Source organism: Plecotus auritus, assembly GCF_963455305.1.
Source record: "Plecotus auritus genome assembly, chromosome: 13".
Lineage (NCBI taxonomy): Eukaryota > Metazoa > Chordata > Mammalia > Chiroptera > Vespertilionidae > Plecotus > Plecotus auritus.
Window position 1 is genome coordinate 10,992,295 of NC_137779.1, and position 18,935 is coordinate 11,011,229.

Sequence of the window (18,935 nt, forward strand, 5' to 3'; positions counted from 1 at the left end):
TGAAATCAATAAAAATATATATTTTTTAAAAAAACGTCCATAGGTGCTGGAGGAAGGAGAGTCGGCAGACAGTATGAGAAATGTTTAAAAGGCCAGGTGTAGGGCAAGGCTGCCGAGGTTCCAATCTGGCTCTTACGCACACGAACTGTGTGGCCTGGCGGAAGTAACTAAACATCTCTGTGCCTCAGTGTTGCCATCTGTGAAGTGGGGGATACAAATAATACCTCCACATATGGTTGTCAGTAGAATCACAGTAGCTAACACATACAAAAGCACTTAGAACCGTGCCTAGCATATAGGAAGTCCCATGTGTCTCATCTTCATTTTTTTATTGTTGCTATTGTATTATAATTATTATTCATAGCAGTAATATTAAAGAGAAGAGCTCCCCAAAGAATGGCACATGTTCTGCCGAGATACAGAAAATGATGTCAGGTGCAAGCATTGTTTTAAGACTCAAATGTTACGTATTTATTTTCAAGTGCATTCAAAAAATATGGCATTGCATTGCCAGTGGTGACATCCTGTTTTCCTCCCCGCAAATGCACTCCCGCTGATGTAAGGCAGGGCGAGGATACGCCTGATTTTTCTCCTTCGATGTCCAGGACCTCGGCAGCAGCATCTTCCCTGACGCCAGGCCCCTAGGTGCGCTGGCTTCACCTCAGCCCCGCCCCTTAGCAACTGCATCTCCCAGGGGCAGCTCCCCAGTTGCTTGGTACCAGATGCCAAGAAGATAAAGGAAGGGAACGGGGTCTTCCCTCTCCCAGGCCCCTCCACAAGCTGCCTCTGGTCTGTGACAGACAAATGGCACTTACTGAAGGCTGACCGCATGTCTGCCCCTCATCTGAGCTCCTCCAACACAGCCCAACCCTCCGCTGGGCCAACCTGCACGGTAACCGGTTCCCCCTTCAGACCGGACAGTCCAAGAACACAGCTCCGTCCCGTGTATCTCCGAGTTCGCAGAGCCCAGGACAAAGGGGATGTTCGGGCACTGCCAAACCAGTGGATTATTCTTGGGGCTTTGGATGCTTGTATCTTTATCTTACTGTGATCTCAGGAAGGGGCAGCTGGCCACCGCGATTGCATGTTTATCAGAAATGGGATATGTCGGTAGATGATGGGATTCCACAAGGAGCCCCGTGTCTTCACAATGCTGCTCTCTCTAAACAATTTTAGGGGGACCTGGGCTAGCCGTCATCACAGACCATCAGCGCCGGGCCTGCCGGCCACAGGGAGAGAGCCGCGGGAGCAGGCGAGGCCAGGAAGCTGCCTGGAGAGGGGATCAGAGCTGGACAGTGGAGAGAATGAGTGGAAAGAGGAAGAGCAGCTTGAGCAAAAAGCTCAGGTGTCCTAACACCCACCAAGGTGTTAAGGAGGGAGGGGGCTGGCATTTGCTGGAAGAATCTACATTTTCAAAAGGAGCTTGAAGCTCTGATGGGAAAGGGATGATTCCCACTGAAACTGGAGGTGGGGGGGTGGGGGGGGTAAGGAGAAGTAGGTCCTGCAAAGCACTCCTCCAAGATGACCCTCTCAAACCCCCGGTCTGGCTTTCCCTGGAAATGAATAAACCAGATTCCTCAATGCTGCCAGGATGGATATGTGTCCATGTCTTCCGGTCATTAGCTAGTGTTGGGGAAGGATCAGAGGGAACGCTTGCTCCTCATTTGGTGCCTTAAATGCTCGCCAAGCACCCAGCAGAATGACTGAAAGAAACTGGCTTGAATGCCACTCACAGGCTGTGTGACCTTGGGCAAGTCACTTCACCTCTCTGAGCCTCAGCATCTTCATCTGTGAAATGGGGGTAATAACACTTACATCATTCATTTATGGGGCTCCTTCGAAGAGATAAAATATGAAAAGGGCTCGATACAGCCTGTGAAATGCTTGCCACAGAGTAAGTGCTCAACACATTAGCTGTTACTCTTACCATTACTGTGATTCTTATTCGCATTTTGTTCATTTTTTATCACTAGGCAGATGCTGGGGATACTGAAGTAAGACTCCACCCCTCCATGCTCCAGGCCACCAGGAGAGAGAGAAAAAGGCCCCCAACTCACCAAAGAGTGACAAGAGCTCTAAAACATCCTGTGCAGAGGAAGCTTATTTCTGTCACATGTGTGAGGTGGGGAGAGACGGAGCCAGGTTACTTCCACGGGAGACCCGGGAAGTGGGGGGCGGGGGGTAAGGGCATGCCACGTGACCCACCTCTCAGCGCCCCGAGCGTTTCTCCCTCCCGCCTCCCACATCTGGGGAGCGTATTCCCACCTGGGAGATTTCTCGGCATCACACTCACTTATGTAATTCTAGCATGACACGACAGAGCCCCAGCAGGCTAGGAGAGGCAGAGGCTGCCATGTGGCGAGGCGGGGAAAGTGCTGCGGACACACGCCTGCCAGGCGGCAGCCCAGGCATCAGACCCGCTGATCCAGGCGGCAAGGTAAGCTGGCATAGAACTTCCTGGAGGGCGATCTGGCACTGTGTGCCCCAAACCTTAGAAATGATACACACCCACTTACTACTCCACCCATGGGGTCTCTCCAGGAACGTAACCTAAGGAAACAATTAGGCGTTTGTACAAAGATTATCGTCCCGGCCTTGCTTCTCATAATGACAAATGGGACACAACCTACATGTCCAACAATAGGGGGTCGTTTAAATTGACTGTGGTATATTCCACTCCAGGGGAGGGGGTGGGGGGGGGGCCGGGACAGTCTCAGTGTAAGCCTGAAACAGGATTCGGCATCATCCAGATGCTGGTCTCTACACACCAGGTTAGAAGCACCTGGACTAGGTCTCCGTCCCAGGAGGTCCCTGCTAGAGGCCCGGGGACCACATCTGTCTTCGGGTACCTGACACAGTGCCTGGCACAGAACTACTTCCAAATCAGTACCTGATAAATCAACGGGTGACTGCGTGCATGGGAAGGGGCACCGTTGTGGGGGTTTTTTTTTTTTGCCAGAGATCAAAGTTTCTTTCTCTGACGTGGATGCCTCTAGCTCACGGGGCCTCCCACCATCACCACCACAGCCTGAAAACGGCATAGAAACTGCGCTGAAAGAAATCAGGTGCCCCATTCACCCAGGGCCCCTCCCATTGGCCAGAACCTCATGGAAGAGGAGACTTGGAGAAAAGACAGGAAGTGACACTTGTGCAGGGGGAGATCAGCGGCCAGTCTCCTGCCCCAGCCCTGATGGCCCGAAAGCTGCAGCCTCACGCAACATGCCTGCTCACTCAGACGGCACGCCCGGGAACCTGGCGCTCGCCCTCCCTAGCACAGGAGACCTGGTAAGACCCAGGGGGTGCTTTTCGTAAGAGTGTACACGTCGTTCTCAAGTCAGCCTTGAGGCGCATCAAAGCACGAAACTGTTTCTCCTCATTGGCCTATCCTGATACTCCCATAATTCCTTTCAGGGAAAGGGAAGAGAGGTGCTGAGCCTCTCCGTCCCACCCCCGTAAAAAGATGCAAGAGGATCTACTTCCCCTGATGTTCCTAGGGACCAAAGGGGGTCGAAACACAGGAAGGAGCCAAGTCGATGATGTAGGCCCTACGTCCCCCCGCCTCTCCCAGCCATGCCTCTGCCCTCATCTCCCACCACCTTCCCCCTCTCGCTGTGCTCCAGCCTCGGGCCTTTCAAACACCCAAGCTTGTTGCCACCTCAGGGCCTTTGCACCAGTGGCTCTGCCTAGACTGCATCCCTCCTGCTCTTTGCATGGCAGGCTTCCTTCTGGTCATTCGGCTCCCAGCTCAAGTCACTTTCTCAGCGAGGCCTTCTCTGGCCAAGTCCCCCTCGTTGCCTATCTAGTTTTCTGCACAGCACATACCATCATCTGATAATTTAGCATTCATTTAGAATGGATAGATGATTGATTGATGGGTAGATAGTCTGTTTCTCTTACTACAATGTAAGTCCCATGAGATCAAACACCTGATAGTCTGTCACAGCTGTATCCCCAGAACCTGAGAGTATATAATATACAAATGTGCTCAATAAAAATTGTTGGATGGATGGGTACATAAATGATGGATGGGGAGATGTAGCCAAGGACAGGCTATGAAATTTAGCCAGATGTGATATGATTTGGTCCATCATACATCACGTTTCTCCCCGGCCCCATGGTATTTTCTTTGTTTTGCTTCTCTGTCTCTTGTGTCTGTGTCTGTGTGTCTGTCTCTCTCTCTCTCTCTCTCTCTCTCTCTAAATAGCCTTTTTATTCTGTAATGATTTCAGATTTTCAGAAAAGCTGTGAGTCCTCACATACCCTTCATTCATCTTCTCCTAATGTCAACATCTTACAATTCCACAGCACAGTTGTCAAAACTAAGAAGTTAACATGGGGACAACGCTATTAACTGCCTCCGTTCGGATTTCACTCGTGTCTTTCTGGTTGTGCCGGGGCCTGAGGTTGCAGGCAGTCATCACGTCTCAGTCTCCTCCAATCTGTGACAGTTTCTCAGTCTTTTCCTAGTTCATGACCTTGACACTTTGAAGAGTCCTGGTCAGGTCATTGGTAGAAGGTCCCCCCCGCCCCCGTTTGGGCTTGTCTGATGATTCTCATGATCAGGCTGCGTCGTGGGTTTGGGGAGAGCATCCCATAGAGGTGAAACGCCCTTCTCATCACATCACATCTGGGGGTACCTGCTATCAACATGACAATGTCTCGGCCACTTTCCTTGGTTTGCATATGACCCGAGTCTCCTTGGCTCAGCATCTCTATGCCTCTGCTATCTGACCACAGGCTCCGGGGTTCTGGATTTATCCACTCAGCAGTGCCCATGGGGCTGGGTCCTGGGAAGGGTCAGGTAGCACAGACAGAGAGAAGAACCAGGGGGGATGGCAGGTGCTTTTAAGAGGGCGTATCAGTTTCCTGGAGCTGCTGTAACAAACTACCACCCAGTGGATGGCTAAAACAACAGTTATCCCCTCAGCGTTGGAGGCTAGAAGTCCAAAGTCAAGGTGTCAACAGGGCCATGCTCTCTCCTGAAGGCTCTAGGGAAGAGTCTGCTCCATGCCTCTCTCCATGCTGCTGGTGGTTGCCGACACTCCTTGGCTTGTGGCTGCATCACTCCAGTTTCTGCCTCCACCGTCACATGGTACTCTTCCCTCTGCTGCATCTGTATCCGTGTCTTCATCTCTTCTTAGAAGGACACCAGTTCTACTGAATTTGGGGCCCACCCTAATCCAGTAGGACCTCATCTTAACCTAACTAACTATATCTACAGAGACCCTACTTCTAAATAAGGTTACATTCTGAGGTTCCAGGTGGTTATGAATTTGGGGGGATGCTATTCCACCCAGTGCAGGGGGGTATGATAGGTAGGTAGGTGAAGGTCAGGTTCTGAGTCCCAGCTCTTCACTGCTAGTGGGGTGGCTTGGGACACATCATTACCTCTCCTACCTCACCTTCCCCATCTATAAAATGGGGGGAGGTGATGACACTGTTACTTGCATTGAAGGGATACGAGCTGTGGCAGCACCTTGGAATCGACCAGATGCTTTAGAAAGATGAGCTGTTATCTGTGGCAGCCCTGAGAATGTGCCTCGCAGACTTCCAGCTACAGGAAGCTTAACTGATGGAGGGCCCCAGCTGCTACGCTCGAAAACCCACCGGTGCAAACAAGGCCACACTTCCCACGGGCTGCTCCCAGCCCATAACCGGTGCAGCGAGATATTCGAACGCGGGCGACGCGGGACCCCTCTGGCAGACACCGCGGCCAGAGGACTCCTGACACCTGCTGCACCTTCCTCAGACTGAACGGAAACCGAGGATGCTCCCAGCCAAGCTCCTTCCCTCCCCCTTCGCTCGGGGTCGGGTGGCTCTCCAAGCCTTCCTGGCTCTCTTCCTATGTTCTCCCGTAAGTGTTTCCCTAATCCAGTCCTCGCACATTTTGTCCCGTCTCGGTGTGTGCTTCCGGGAGGACCCAGACTTAGCACATTATCGCAAAGGTCATCTTTTGCCTTTGCTGGGGTCGGGACACACTTCCATGCCCGTTGCCCTTTGTGTCAGCCATCCTTCCCCCGTAGCTGGCCCGTGAAGTCCGAGTGAAGTCGTTGCCTCCCTCGACTCCGGAGCTGGCACATGCCCACACCTGACCAATCCATCTGTTTTGTGCCCTTGGCCACACTGTTTGGTACCAAGCAAGGCAAGTGACCGATGCAAGCCCATGAGGTCCCCATTGCTAGTGCTCTTAGGAAGGAGGTATACCTTTCAGACTGGGGTTGCTAAGCCGGTGTAACGTACGCCTGGAGCATCGTTGCCCTCCTCTAGCCTGAGACTGAAGTTTATGCAAAAGAGAGAGCGTTGTAAGAAAATGATTTCTGCCATTAGTTGAGCACCTGGATCCAGCCATGCCTGAAGCTCCTGCACTTTTCCAGGTCAATCAATAAATGGTTTTGTTTGTTTGTTTGTTGTTTTTGCTTTAGTTTATTGGAGTTGAGTTTCTCAACTACAAAACATTAACTTTAACATTTTCCTCTGACACCATTCTTCAAAGTGAGGACCAGAGGATGAGATAGGGGCTGCCGGAGAGGAACTACAAAGTCATGTAAACATCAAGGATGGGCAGAATAGATTCTTTTCATTCTATGTGTGAACTACTTTCGGGGTGTCGGAAGGATTGGAGATAAAGAAAGAAAGAACCAAGGAAGCAGCTGTGGGAGCCAGCGTGGCTTTGGGCTGCTTTTTAAAGAAAGCCTCTCCCAATTAGGATTTCCAAATATAATCCCTCTGCCATTCGCCAGAACCCAGTACCTCGACAGCCACCTTCTAAAAATAAGAGAAATAAAATCCATCTGCTTTCTGATGAATCACAAACACATTTCATCGCTGGCTTTGCTTCTGTTTGGAGACGGGATCAAAAGAAGGTATTTCCCCTCTTTTCAAAAAATAAAAGTCATGGAGCATTCTATCAATAAATTCATTCTGCTCTTCTCCCTACACACGGAGATGCTTTTTGCAAATGCTGGTGCCTCCTCCTTGGAAGAAGGGCTGATGTCAGCCCCATAATAGCGCCTGCTGCTGAGGTTTCTCCTGCGTGGTGAAAAGCATCCTGGCCATTCTTTGCTTGGCAATAAACAAGAACCCCAACAAAACCAAGACCCCCTGATCCCTTTTCTCGAAGCTCGATGTCAGGATCGCGCGGCCAGCAGGGGCACTGTCAGCAGGACCATGGCATTTAGCAACATTGCAGCCGGTGAGGCTCGTCCAGCTCCAGGCTCGATCGCTCGCCTTTGGAAATAAACATAAACAAGAAGCCCTTGACGTGCAGCTGGTGGCATCCTTAATGAACAGGAGGTGACCAAACTCCACTGGGCAATTACTTCCCCGTTCCTGCGTTGAGGCAGATGACAGGCGGAAGGTCTGTCTCCTGTCGGCACCCTTCCGCCTAGCTCAGATGTGTCTCCATCCCTGGCCCGGCTTTGATGGCAAACAGCAAAGGCACCTACGTGTTCTTTAAATAGATCTCTGCTCTGGCTGCCTTGACAGCGAGTGGTCGAAGGACACTAATGCGCTGTGGCATCTGTGCGAGAAATCACGGAAGTTTTCCACGAACTGACTTGCTCCTCTGTGGAGAGGGAAGGTGATCGGGCATGCAGGAGCCAATCTGACCAGAGGATCTGAACCTAAGAACTGCACTGAGCAGGTGCCCAGCGGTGAGGAGGATTCAAATCAATCACAATGATACACTGATGATCACAACAGCGGCCGCGGCAATGGCTGAGATTTGCTGAGCGCCTCCTGCAAACCTGGCTCCATATCACTGCTGTGTGTGCATGATCTTACTGAATCCTCACAAGAAGTCTAAGAAGTAAGGGCTAATGTGACCTCCGCATAACGAGATGAGTGTGGCTGGCTGCAAAAATGGCCCTAATCCTGCCTTCCCCAGCACCCACAGCCCTTGCCATGGGGCTCACACTGCGACACGCCTTTGCAGCTCTGTCCACCAAGAAGTGGTCAATTCCCGCCCCCCCCCCCACCCCCTCCCCTCGCTGTGTGCCGGCCTGGGCGTGCTTCGAACAATGGAAGCCAGGAGCCTGGACTTCAGGGGGCCTTGCGACTTCCACTTCCTCTCTTGGTAAGCAGCCCTTTGCTGCTGTGCCCGTTTCCTGGGTCAGGTGTGCCTCTGCGCCTGCCGGGCCCCTGGCTGATGGCCTGTCTGGGACAATTCATCAGATTTCCCCATCACTTCACAGATGGCACGGAGCTGCAGCAGCCGAAGGAAGACGGTTTGTTTAGTGCCCTTAGGAAACGGTCACTGGCCCATCAGTACCTCTCCTGATACTCAGTGAGAACACGGCAAATCACTCCTCCGAGAAATGTCGGTGGAGTGCCTCCTCGCTAGTAGACACCACACTCAGGATACACCTGTCGGGGGCGGAGGGGGGTGGCCACCAGGGGCTCTGTCCTCAGGGAGTTGCATAAACACTAGATGGAGGGTCAGGTCATTCACAAAATAAGGGGAAATAGAAAGGCATTGTGATTGTGGACAGAGGAAGAGACAGATTCTAACAGGGGGACCTCCCGAAATGAGTGACACTTGGACCTGAGGGATGAGTAGGGGAAATGGCCAGGTTGTGTCTGTGCGCGCGCGCACACAGACACACACACACGCAGGTGAAATGGGGGCTTAATGTTCCAAACAGAAGACATAGCGGACCCTGAGTGAGGCCGGAAGGACTTTTTAAAGCAAAGGTGACTGAGACAAAAAGTTGTTCAAGTCCAACTATAGCCATTGTTTCCAGGACCCAGAAAGGCAGTGAGGCTTTGCATTGGGGGTGGTAGAGCCCCCCTAAGGGGAGCTTAGAAAAGTGAGTAAGGCCATTTTCAGCATCGCGGTGACTAGAAGCTCCTGGCCAGAGTGTCTGGGGCCAAGGCGTCTGAGTGTCCTGTAATGCACAGGACAGCCCCCCAGAAAGAAGACACATCTGCCCTGAGAGTGACCGTGCCCCCTGTGAATCAGTCCCCAGCAGCGCCTCCTGGAGGCCCTGTCAGAAGCTGTCCGCACCTGGCAGGGGGCGAGGTGGGGTTGGGTGCCCGTCGTGGGGTGGGTTTCCATCAGAACATTTTTCTCTGAGGACAGGAGCAGAGATGAAAGGGGAAGGGGACCTTTTCAAACTCGTTAGACCCACACCCACGGTAAGATCCACGTTTCACATCACAACACGTCCATATACACAGGCGAACACAAATACGCGCCTGAAGCCGGAGGTTCACGAGCAACACTTGCCTTTGTCATAAGTGGCATTCTCTGATACGTTCTAGTCTGTTCTCTGGTGAATTCCACCCACTAAACTGGCTTCACAACTTACTAAACGCATCTCCCTTCTGGGTTTGAAAAATATCGCTGGAGACCTAACTAGAAGAAAGTGTTTTAAAGATAAAAAATGTGGTAACACATCATGCTGATGAGCATGTGGGGAAATGAGCACACTCGTGTACTATTAGCGAGTGTGGGAATGAATGCGGCTCCATTAGTGGGCCATTTGGGCAGCCCTTATCAATATTTAAATGCATGTGCCTCTGACTCAGCATTTCCACTTCCAGGAACTTCTTACGGATTTATCCACACATGTACTCAGAGATGGCTTTAAAAAAATATGCATTGCAGCATTTGTTTATAGTAACGGAAAACTGGAAACAATATAAATGTCCATCAATAGAAGACTGGTGAATTGAATCATGGGACATCCATCATTATTATAGAACTAGAGGCCCGGTGCACGGATTCGTGCATGGGGGGGGGTCCCTCAGCCTGGCCTGCGATTGGGCCGATTGGGGGTGGGGCAGCCAGCCAGGGGGTTGGCCAGCTTAGGCTTTTGTATATATAGATACTAAGCAACCAGGAGAAGAAACAAGGCGAGTTTACACGACTGGAATGGAACAAGGCCCAAAGCGTACTATATAGTTGGAAAAGCAAGGGCGGTATGCTGATAATTGCTCAGGTGAACAATGCATACAGAGGGATGCATCTTTGCTTCTGTATATGTTTGGATTTTCCCACAGTTAAACAATTAAAAAGACAAATACCCAGACTATGTTGTGAAAGAGATCTTTTCTGTTAAAGCCAATTTGCTTTAACAGGCGAAAGGATATATAAGAGACTGTAAGTGGCCAGTGTCTCTGGCGAGATAACAGATGTGGGAGGGAGGATCTTAACCTGCTATCCATTCCTACCTTCTAATTTGCAACCACATGTAGTGTTGCTCTATGAGTGTATGGAAAATTAAAAATAAGATAGAAAGTTAAAAATAAGAAGAAATAAGAACCTCACCAAGGATAAACACCTTTTTATCTAAAGTCAAAAGAATCCAAGTTATACCTGAAAACAACAAACAAACCAATTCATGAAGAAGAATGTACTCCTAAGGTTGACCCCCACCTTCACCCTCAAGCATACCACAACCTTTGGGGTCTTCTGAGCTACCAAGCAAAAAATGGAATTGTGGTCAATTATATTTTTCTGACAAATTGTTATTTCTTTGAATTGACACAGAACAAAGACTGGGCCCCAGGGGACCCTAATTATATGCAGGTTACACTGAAAATGATTTCAAGTTTAACTTGTTCAATTCCCTCCCTTTAAGAATGACAGGACTGTGGTGGAGCCATCCCATTCTCAAGTTCTATCTGAGCGAGGAGCCTGGGCGTCCTGTGAATAAACGGGGCACCTCGGCTCAGAGCCCTTGGGGTGGCTGCCAAAGTCTGAGCCAGGCTGCAGTGGCCGCTGCGCCATAAGCATCCACGCAGCCCAGACACAGGCCAGCTGGTCCAGCCCGATGTGACTCAGCACTGGAAACATGTGCTTCTTTAAATAGACGCTGCTCTCCGCTGGCTCTCGGAGCGATCGATGACTTACCGGTCATGGGAGGGAGGTATCCAGGGGCTTGTCGGGCTGCTGTGCTGGAGGGCAGCAGAGGGACGCAGTGGGCACCGGAGGAAGGGCGTCGGTGGCTGTGACCCTGCTGGAGAATTCAGAGAACGATCAAGTGAGACACCCCCCAGGCGCAAGATGCTAGTCAACAGCAGGACAGGTAGAAATAACCATTGTCTCTAAGATCATAAGAACTGGTGCTAAGCCCACTCTGGCTGAAAGCAAGGCAGGTGTGTGGTTCATGGAAGGTACATCAGGTGAGGCTGGTACACCTTCCATCCAGGTGGGAGCCAAGATTCACCTCCTTAATAGTCACACTCGATGTCCACCTGCCACCTGCTCATCTCGTGTTTAAAGTACAGAGGTCCACTCCTGACCACCCATCTCAGAGAAGGAATGAGGTCTCCTGAGCCCTGGGAAGCACACGACCCCACCCTGCTCCAGCCCCACTGAGCAACCACGAAGGACCAAGGCAGGCCTCCAAACACTCTCAGCTCTTGGCTGCAGAAGGCTGCTTGCTTGGGCCTCAATATCGCAGCCACAGCCTCCTGGAGAGCTGTCCATCAGGGCTGGTACTGAAATGTGAGGTCCTGGGCTTTCTATCAAAGAGCACAGTGAACAGCCACAGCCAGGCCCAGTCCATTCTTGCTTCTGCTGGGTTTTATTTGGGATGTTGAACCAGGGTATTCAGAGCCCTGTATTTAAATTCATTTCATTTCATTCATTTGTTTATTCAGCAAAGGTGCATGAGGGAATCAATAAAAAGACAATCCAATGGAAATATGGTTCAAGGGTAATGAATAGACAGTTGGTAGAAAAGAAAATGTAAATGACTCTTAAGCATTTGCAAAGATGCTCAAATCTCGCTCCAAAAAGAGAAATGCAAATTAAAGCAACACTGAGATGCCATTTCCCCCGGCAGATTGGCAAAAATCCAAAAGGCGGATAACGGGCTTTGTTGGCGAGGCTGTGGGGAAAGGTATTCTCAAGCCCTGCTGGTGGCAGGGCTCCTAGGGTGCATAATTTGACAACATCTATCAAAATTACAAATGCTGCAGATATTCTCTGACATGGCAATTCTTCTGGAAAGGTACCCTATAGAGGTGTTTCGACTTGTGCAAAATGATCGATGTGCAAGGTTATTCACCGCAGAATTGTAAGAGCAAAATATTAAGAACAATCCAGATGCCTTTGAATAGAAGACTAGTTAAATGAATTAAGTAGGGTATATCCAAACAATGATAGTCTATGTAGGTTTTTTAAACAAAGGAGATCTCTCTCTCTCTCTTCCCTGATATAGGTATATCTTCGTAATATATTGGCAAATAAATAGGCAATGGGGTGGCTCAGTTGGTTGGGTGTAGGTTTTATCCCCAGTTGGGGCTCATTTGGGAGGCAACCAATCTCTCTCTCTCTAAAAATCAATGCTCAACTGGGGGAATTTCTTAAATTCATAATGCTTACATATGAGTGATCTTCTTCCTGAATTGAATTTATGCCCTTACTTATTTTTTTGTTGTTGTTGTTGATTCTAAATCTCTATTTCCTTCTTTCTTTCTTTTTCTTTCTTTCTTTCTTTTTTTTTTTTTTTTTTTTTTTTTTTTTTTTTTTTTTTTGTCATTGGCTTATGGTGTGTGTTCTTAGAAGGTGTTCAAATAAGGCTATTATTATGCTCCAGGCACTAAAGTGGGCACTTTCAATGTTTTATCTCTAATTGTTTTAAAAAATACACAGAGAAGAGGCATCATTATGCTCACTTTATAGATAACAGACTGAGACTCAGAGATGTTAACGGCTTGTCTAGAGTCACACAGCAGTAACTAGCCAGGCTGGTGTATTCGTTTCCTAGTGCAGTTGTAACAAACAATGCAGGTTTATTATCTCACAGGCCTGAAGGTCAGATGTCCAAATGGGTGGTCAGAGTTTTCTGGAGATTCCGGGGTAATCACCTCCTTGCCCTTTCCAGCTTCTAGAAGCTGCCCACATTCCTTGGCTCGTGGCCCCACACAGCCTCTGCTCCCATTGTCTTATCTCCTACTCACTATGACCCTCCCGCTTCCCTGGTATAAGTACCCTTATGATTACATCGCCTTCCCCCCACCCCCCAAAAAAATCCAGGATAATCTTCCCCTCACCACGGGCTCTTTTCACTAATCTTTGCTGCCTCCACAAAACCTGGGGTTTCCTTCTGTGGAATCATTAATCCCAGAACCTTCCTGGGTCTATGGAGAGAGAGGAACATACTTCTCTGCAGACTGCACAAGACATAGGAATATATGATGGTCTTCCAAAGAGAAATTTCCCCACTCCCAATTGGAGCTGGGAGGGCTATTTGTAAGGCAGGGTACCTAAGGATGTCCCCACCACCGTGGCTGTGAGCCAGATGAGGCGTTGAGAAGTGGCTACTGTGGCTTTTCTGCATTATTTGTTTCCTTGTTTGTTATCCCCTCCACTAGAATGTCAGCCTCAGTGTGGGGGCCAGAGCCATCAATTCACAATTGTATCCCAGAGCCAGAGCCCACAGCAGAGCTGGCATCCCTCTGATAAATGCAAACCCCTAAGGTGCCCGACTGAATGGATACAGTTTCACCTGGGTACAAAACTGGAAGATGAGGAAGGGCACCAGGTGGGCTCTGCCCAGAATCCCTCACCTTTGGGAGGGGCTGGTGTGGAGGTGAGGTCCCTGGTCAGGACCGTAAGGGGGGAAGCAGGAGCAGGCTGACGTCTGCCTCGCTGTGCCCTTCTGAGAACAGAGATTCCATCTCCTGAGCATCCTCCGCGAAGCGTTCTGAATCGATCGTGCTTGGACATCAATAACAATCCACCTATGGAAAATTCTCCCACAAGGACACCAAGATAGATGCACAAGGAGATTCGCTGCACTGTTTGTAACAGCAAAGGAATTGGACACAACCCAGATGTCCATCAGAAGGCGTTTGGGGAAATAAATGATCATACGGTTACAATGATGGAATGCGAGGAGGCTATCAGATGGGCAAAGATACCCAAGATATATTGCTAAATGGAAAAAGTGACTTGCAGGAAAGTGCATAAAGTATGGTCCTATGTTGTTGTTGGTTTTTTTTAAAAAAAAAAACACAAACAAACAAAAAACACCACAGTATATATCAAAACTCATCAAACTGCAGTAACCTGTGCATTTTTGTATATAAATTATCAATAAAGAAGAAGCAATATATGTATGCATCCTGGTTCTTTTATTTTTAAGAGCCAAGTATCTTCCAATTATTTTGAAATGAAGACCTGCCTTCTATAATGCCTTTTTTGCTAAGAGGCTGTTAAGTCAAAAGAGTAGCTTACCAGTGGTGGCGATTTGGAATAGAAGAAATACTAGAGGTATATGTTAGCGTACACGTACATAGACAGTAAACACAGCAGGTAAGTATGTGCATAGAAAAGCTAAAAATATACCCATTTTGAATTTAGGAGTGACACAGGGGAGAGGGGAAGGTGGAGGAACTAAGTAATAGACTGTATTTCTGTAATTGATGTTTTTTTACTAGGGACACATATTACTTTAGTAATGAGAAACAAGTTAAGGTTAAAGGAAAACCCTTCCTGGGGCCTTTGTCTTCTGTGGGGAAGAGTGAAAGCCACTTTGTATGCAGGAAAACGAGAGGCATGAGACAATCTTACAGGTCGAGAGAACTGAACCTCATTTGTATTTTTAAAATAGAAAAACAATTTACCCATAGACACAGAAATCAAGCTGATGGCTGCCAAAGAGAGGGGGTGGGGGATGCAAATAAACTTTAAACACTAAAAAAAAAAAAAAAAAAAGATTGAAATTAAATAAAACACACAAAATAATCATTTTTCCTTTCCAGACACACACAAATAAGCAAACAAATGGTGTTTTACTCTGGGAGAAATGAAACATTAAAAACAAAAAACCCTAGAGCCTGCAGGTGGCTCAGCTGGTTGGAGCATCATTTCATACACCAAAAGTCTGTGGTTCGATCCCTGGTCAGGGCAAGTACAGGAGGCAACTGATCAAGGTTTCTCTCTCTCAAATCAATAAAAACATATCCTCAGGTGAGGGTTAAAAAGAAAAAACAACCCTAGAAATGGTGATTATATTGTTTACATAATGATAATGGCTCCTGAAATGATTTACAATGACAAGGTCAAAAAAATAAATAAAATAAATTTTTAATGTGTTTTCTGATTATAAAAGTCATCTATGCTCATTGTATAACTAAACACCTAAGCAACATGGAAAACAGGCATTGAAATTTAACCATAATCCCACACTCTACCCCCAAAGAGAGCAAACCTTAAGATACATGCATATTTTTACTTTCAAAAGCAGCACCAATCTCGGTATGCTCCTTAAAAATCCAACTTTATTCCAATTAATGTGTAAAGAATATCATACTACAATATGCATCATCGTTTCAATGACCCCGATACATCACATCATTCTACCTTAATAGCTATAGGAGACCATACCATTGAGCATTTACATTGTTTTCCTGTTTTCCCCTCCATTTAAATAACGGTGCAAAGAAATTTCTCATATGCGCATCTTCAGGCCCTTATCTGATTATTTACTGAGGGTAAATTCCCAGAAGTCCAATTTGCTGAGTCAGGGAGTTTGCACAATCTGAGAACACGTGATCACACAGTCTCTCCGTAACAGGAATGATCGTTAGCGTTAGCCATCACTGAGCATGGAATTCGTGCCAAGCCTCCCACTCTTTTGCCTTCTGAACAATCCCATCAGGCTGCTGTTTTTACTATCCCTCATTCTGTAGAGAGGAAACTGAGGCTCAGAGGGATAGAAACTCTCAATGGCACGCAGCTAAAAACTGGCAGAGCCGGGAATAGAACCCAGGTCTGCCTGCCTCCAAAAGGCAAGCTGAGTCATCGCACTGTGCTGCCTGCTATTAATTCGGCTTCCAGAACAGTCCTATCAGCTCATCATCCAACCAACAGCACACGAGAAAGCCCATATTCTCACTTATTCCCCCTTCGCTCCAAACTGAGTATGTTCATTTGAATCACGTAGGGAGTATACAGTTGCAAACAACAACAAAAAACCTCATGACTTCAATAACCACATTCTTACTTATTCCCCCTTCACCCCAAACTGAGTATGTTCATTTGAATCATGTAGGGAGTATACAGTTGCAAACAACAACGACACACACACACAAAAAAAAAACCTCATTGACTTCAATAATAAAGTGACTCATTGGCTCTAATAACCAGAAGTCCTAAGACAGGCTACGTGTCAAGGACAGCTGGATTCAACAGCAAAATAACGAGACCGGGGTTCAAGTTTGTTTCTTCTCCCTGTCTCCTGCGGTGCTGGCTTCATCCTCCACGTGCCCCTCCTTCATGGTCTCGAGATGGTCCCTGACAGCTCCCAAGGCTGCATGCTTTCTTCCCCAAGTCCAGATGAGGGGAGAGAAGGATGACTTTGGAGGTCCTCTCAGGAGAGTGGGAAATCCTTCCCAGCCTCCCCCAGACTCTCAGCAGCCCACATGACCCCCCGAGTGTTCTTCTGAACCAACACCTCCCTCCAGGGATAGGCTTATGACGATAGGATGAGGCCTAAGCTACATATTCCCATTCCTAGATCCGGGAGTGGGTAGCTTTAGCCTCCTCCAAAGGCTAAATAGAGACTGTGTGGAATGAAAGTCAGGACACTTATCAAGAGAAGGAAGGTTGGGGCTCTGGGCAGGTAGCTCAGTTGGTTAGAGCATCATCCCTATATGCAACCTAAGATTGCAGGTTTCATCTCTGGTCAGAGCACATACAGGAAGCAACCAATGAATGCGTGGAACAACAAATTGATATCTCTCTCTCTCTCTCTCTCTCTCTCTCTCTCTCTCTCTCTCATCAATAAAGAAAGATGGAAGGTTGGATATTGGGCACATACAGCCTCTTACCCTCCACCCATCACCTCTCCTTGGGCCTCATCGTTGTAGTGCACCCTACATGCCCCCTCTACCTTTACCCTTGCTCATGGCAGGGCGAAGTATCAGAAAATTAACCCAGTGGATAATCCCCAGGGAGCAACCTTCAATCGATGATGATTGATGATGATGATGATGATGATGATGATGATGATGATGATGATGGAGTAGGTGTAGAAATACCCCAGCTCCTTCAGCCCTTGGTTAGGTCCACTGAGGTTCACGTTCTACAGTTTCCCCGAATTCTCCCATGGGATTAAGCTCCGCAGCAAGGCCCGGCTCGGTGGCTCACCCTCTTCTCACTCCCCTCTCTCACCTCCCCACTCCCCACCCTGTGTCACCTCCAAATAAACCCCTTCCACTTGAGTCCCTGACTTGAAGTCCGCATCTAAGGGACCCCAACTGAGACAGGGATGCCGCTACGAAGTCCACTCTGAGAGTTTTGTTTTTGTCCAGTTCTGGCACATTCTACAGAGACTAAAATGCACGGTGAGCAGGCTGATGGCAGGCCCATGCAGAGGCTCTGAGAGAAACGCATCCACCTCCGGGCTCCTGTTTCACCTTCAGCACGAAGGAGAGGGGATGCCCCTTCCTTCCGAAACTACTTTGCATGCACAGCGACCTCAACAGTGACCAGACAAGAATGCATTACTAAGCACCCCATCGCGAGGCTGTCCTGCAAATAGAGACATCTGGGCTCCTTGGCCGGATTCCTTCAGGAAAAAGGGAGAGAACTCCGAAACCTGACTCAGCCATGGTAAAGCGGGGTTTTGAATATACCTCTTTCTGGCTGTATTCGTTATCAACAAACTATTGGCCCGGATGAGAGATCTAAAAAATAAATAACTAAAAGGTCTTCCTCATAAGATGGCAGACATTAATTTTTAAGTTTGTGCCTGAGAGACGTCATCTCCCTTTTCGCTCCCGTTAATGGGATTTGTTTGATGATCGTTTATTTGCTGGCTTAATTAATTGCCGCATAGCTTTGCATGGCCGGGAGCAAAGTTGGCAAATGGTTGATTTCTATCAGGAAAAGATGTGTGAGCAGCTTCATTTCAGGGATGAGCCATACGCTAAGCAGGTCTCTAGCTCAGAAATAGCCCTTTGCAAAGGGAAAAACCTTTGGATTCTTTCAATGGAGCCGGACTCCCTGGGCCCGAGAGCAGGGCAGGAAGGGAAAGGTAATGAGTCCCCGTGCTTCCCTTTTGCAGAGCAGGGAGCCCAAGGCCCCGAGACAAAGATTACAAAGTGAGATGGTGCAAAGCCAGGAAAGCACCCAGGCTTCCTGACTCCGGCTCAGTCCTTGTCCCACTAAGTCCTGTCCCACTAAGTCCTTATCCCACTAAGTCCTTGTCCCACTAAGTCCTTGTCCCACTGAGTCCTGTCCCACTGAGTCCTTATCCCACTAAGTCCTTGTCCCACTGAGTCCTGTCCCACTGAGTCCTTATCCCACTAAGTCCTGTCCCACTGAGTCCTGTCCCACTGAGTCCTGTCCCACTGAGTCCTGTCCCACTGAGTCCTGTCCCACTAAGTCCTGTCCCACTGAGTCCTGTCCCACTGAGTCCTGTCCCACTGAGTCCTGTCCCACTAAGTCCTTATCCCACTAAGTCCTGTCCCACTAAGTCCTGTCCCACTAAGCCCTGTCCCACTAAGACCTGTCCCACTAAGTCCTGTCCCACTAAGTCCTGTCCCACTGAGTCCTGTCCCACTGAGTCCTGTCCCACTGAGTCCTGTCCCACTAAGTCCTGTCCCACTAAGTCCTTATCCCACTAAGTCCTGTCCCACTAAGACCTGTCCCACTAAGTCCTGTCCCACTAAGTCCTGTCCCACTAAGTCCTGTCCCACTAAGTCCTTGTCCCACTAAGTCCTTGTCCCACTAAGTCCTGTCCCACTAAGTCCTTGTCCCACTAAGTCCTTTCCCACTGAGTCCTGTCCCACTAAGTCCTGTCCCACTAAGTCCTGTCCCACTAAGTCCTTTCCCACTAAGTCCTGTCCACTAAGTCCTGTCCCACTAAGTCCTTGTCCCACTAAGTCCTTATCCCACTAAGTCCTGTCCCACTAAGTCCTTGTCCCACTAAGTCCTGTCCCACTAAGTCCTGTCCCACTAAGTCCTGTCCCAC

The 18,935-nt window shown here is 48.6% G+C and overlaps 1 protein-coding gene across 2 annotated transcripts in view; it reads right to left on the bottom strand.

Annotated features, from left to right (window-relative positions):
- Positions 1-18,935, bottom strand: part of RPH3A (rabphilin 3A) — a 150,619-nt gene that overhangs the window by 69,671 nt on the left and 62,013 nt on the right. For both annotated transcript variants that reach the window (XM_080650258.1, XM_080650257.1), the window contains exon 2: positions 10,856-10,961. The gene's annotated coding sequence lies outside the window, so the exon portion shown is untranslated. The remainder of the gene's footprint in view (positions 1-10,855; positions 10,962-18,935) is intronic.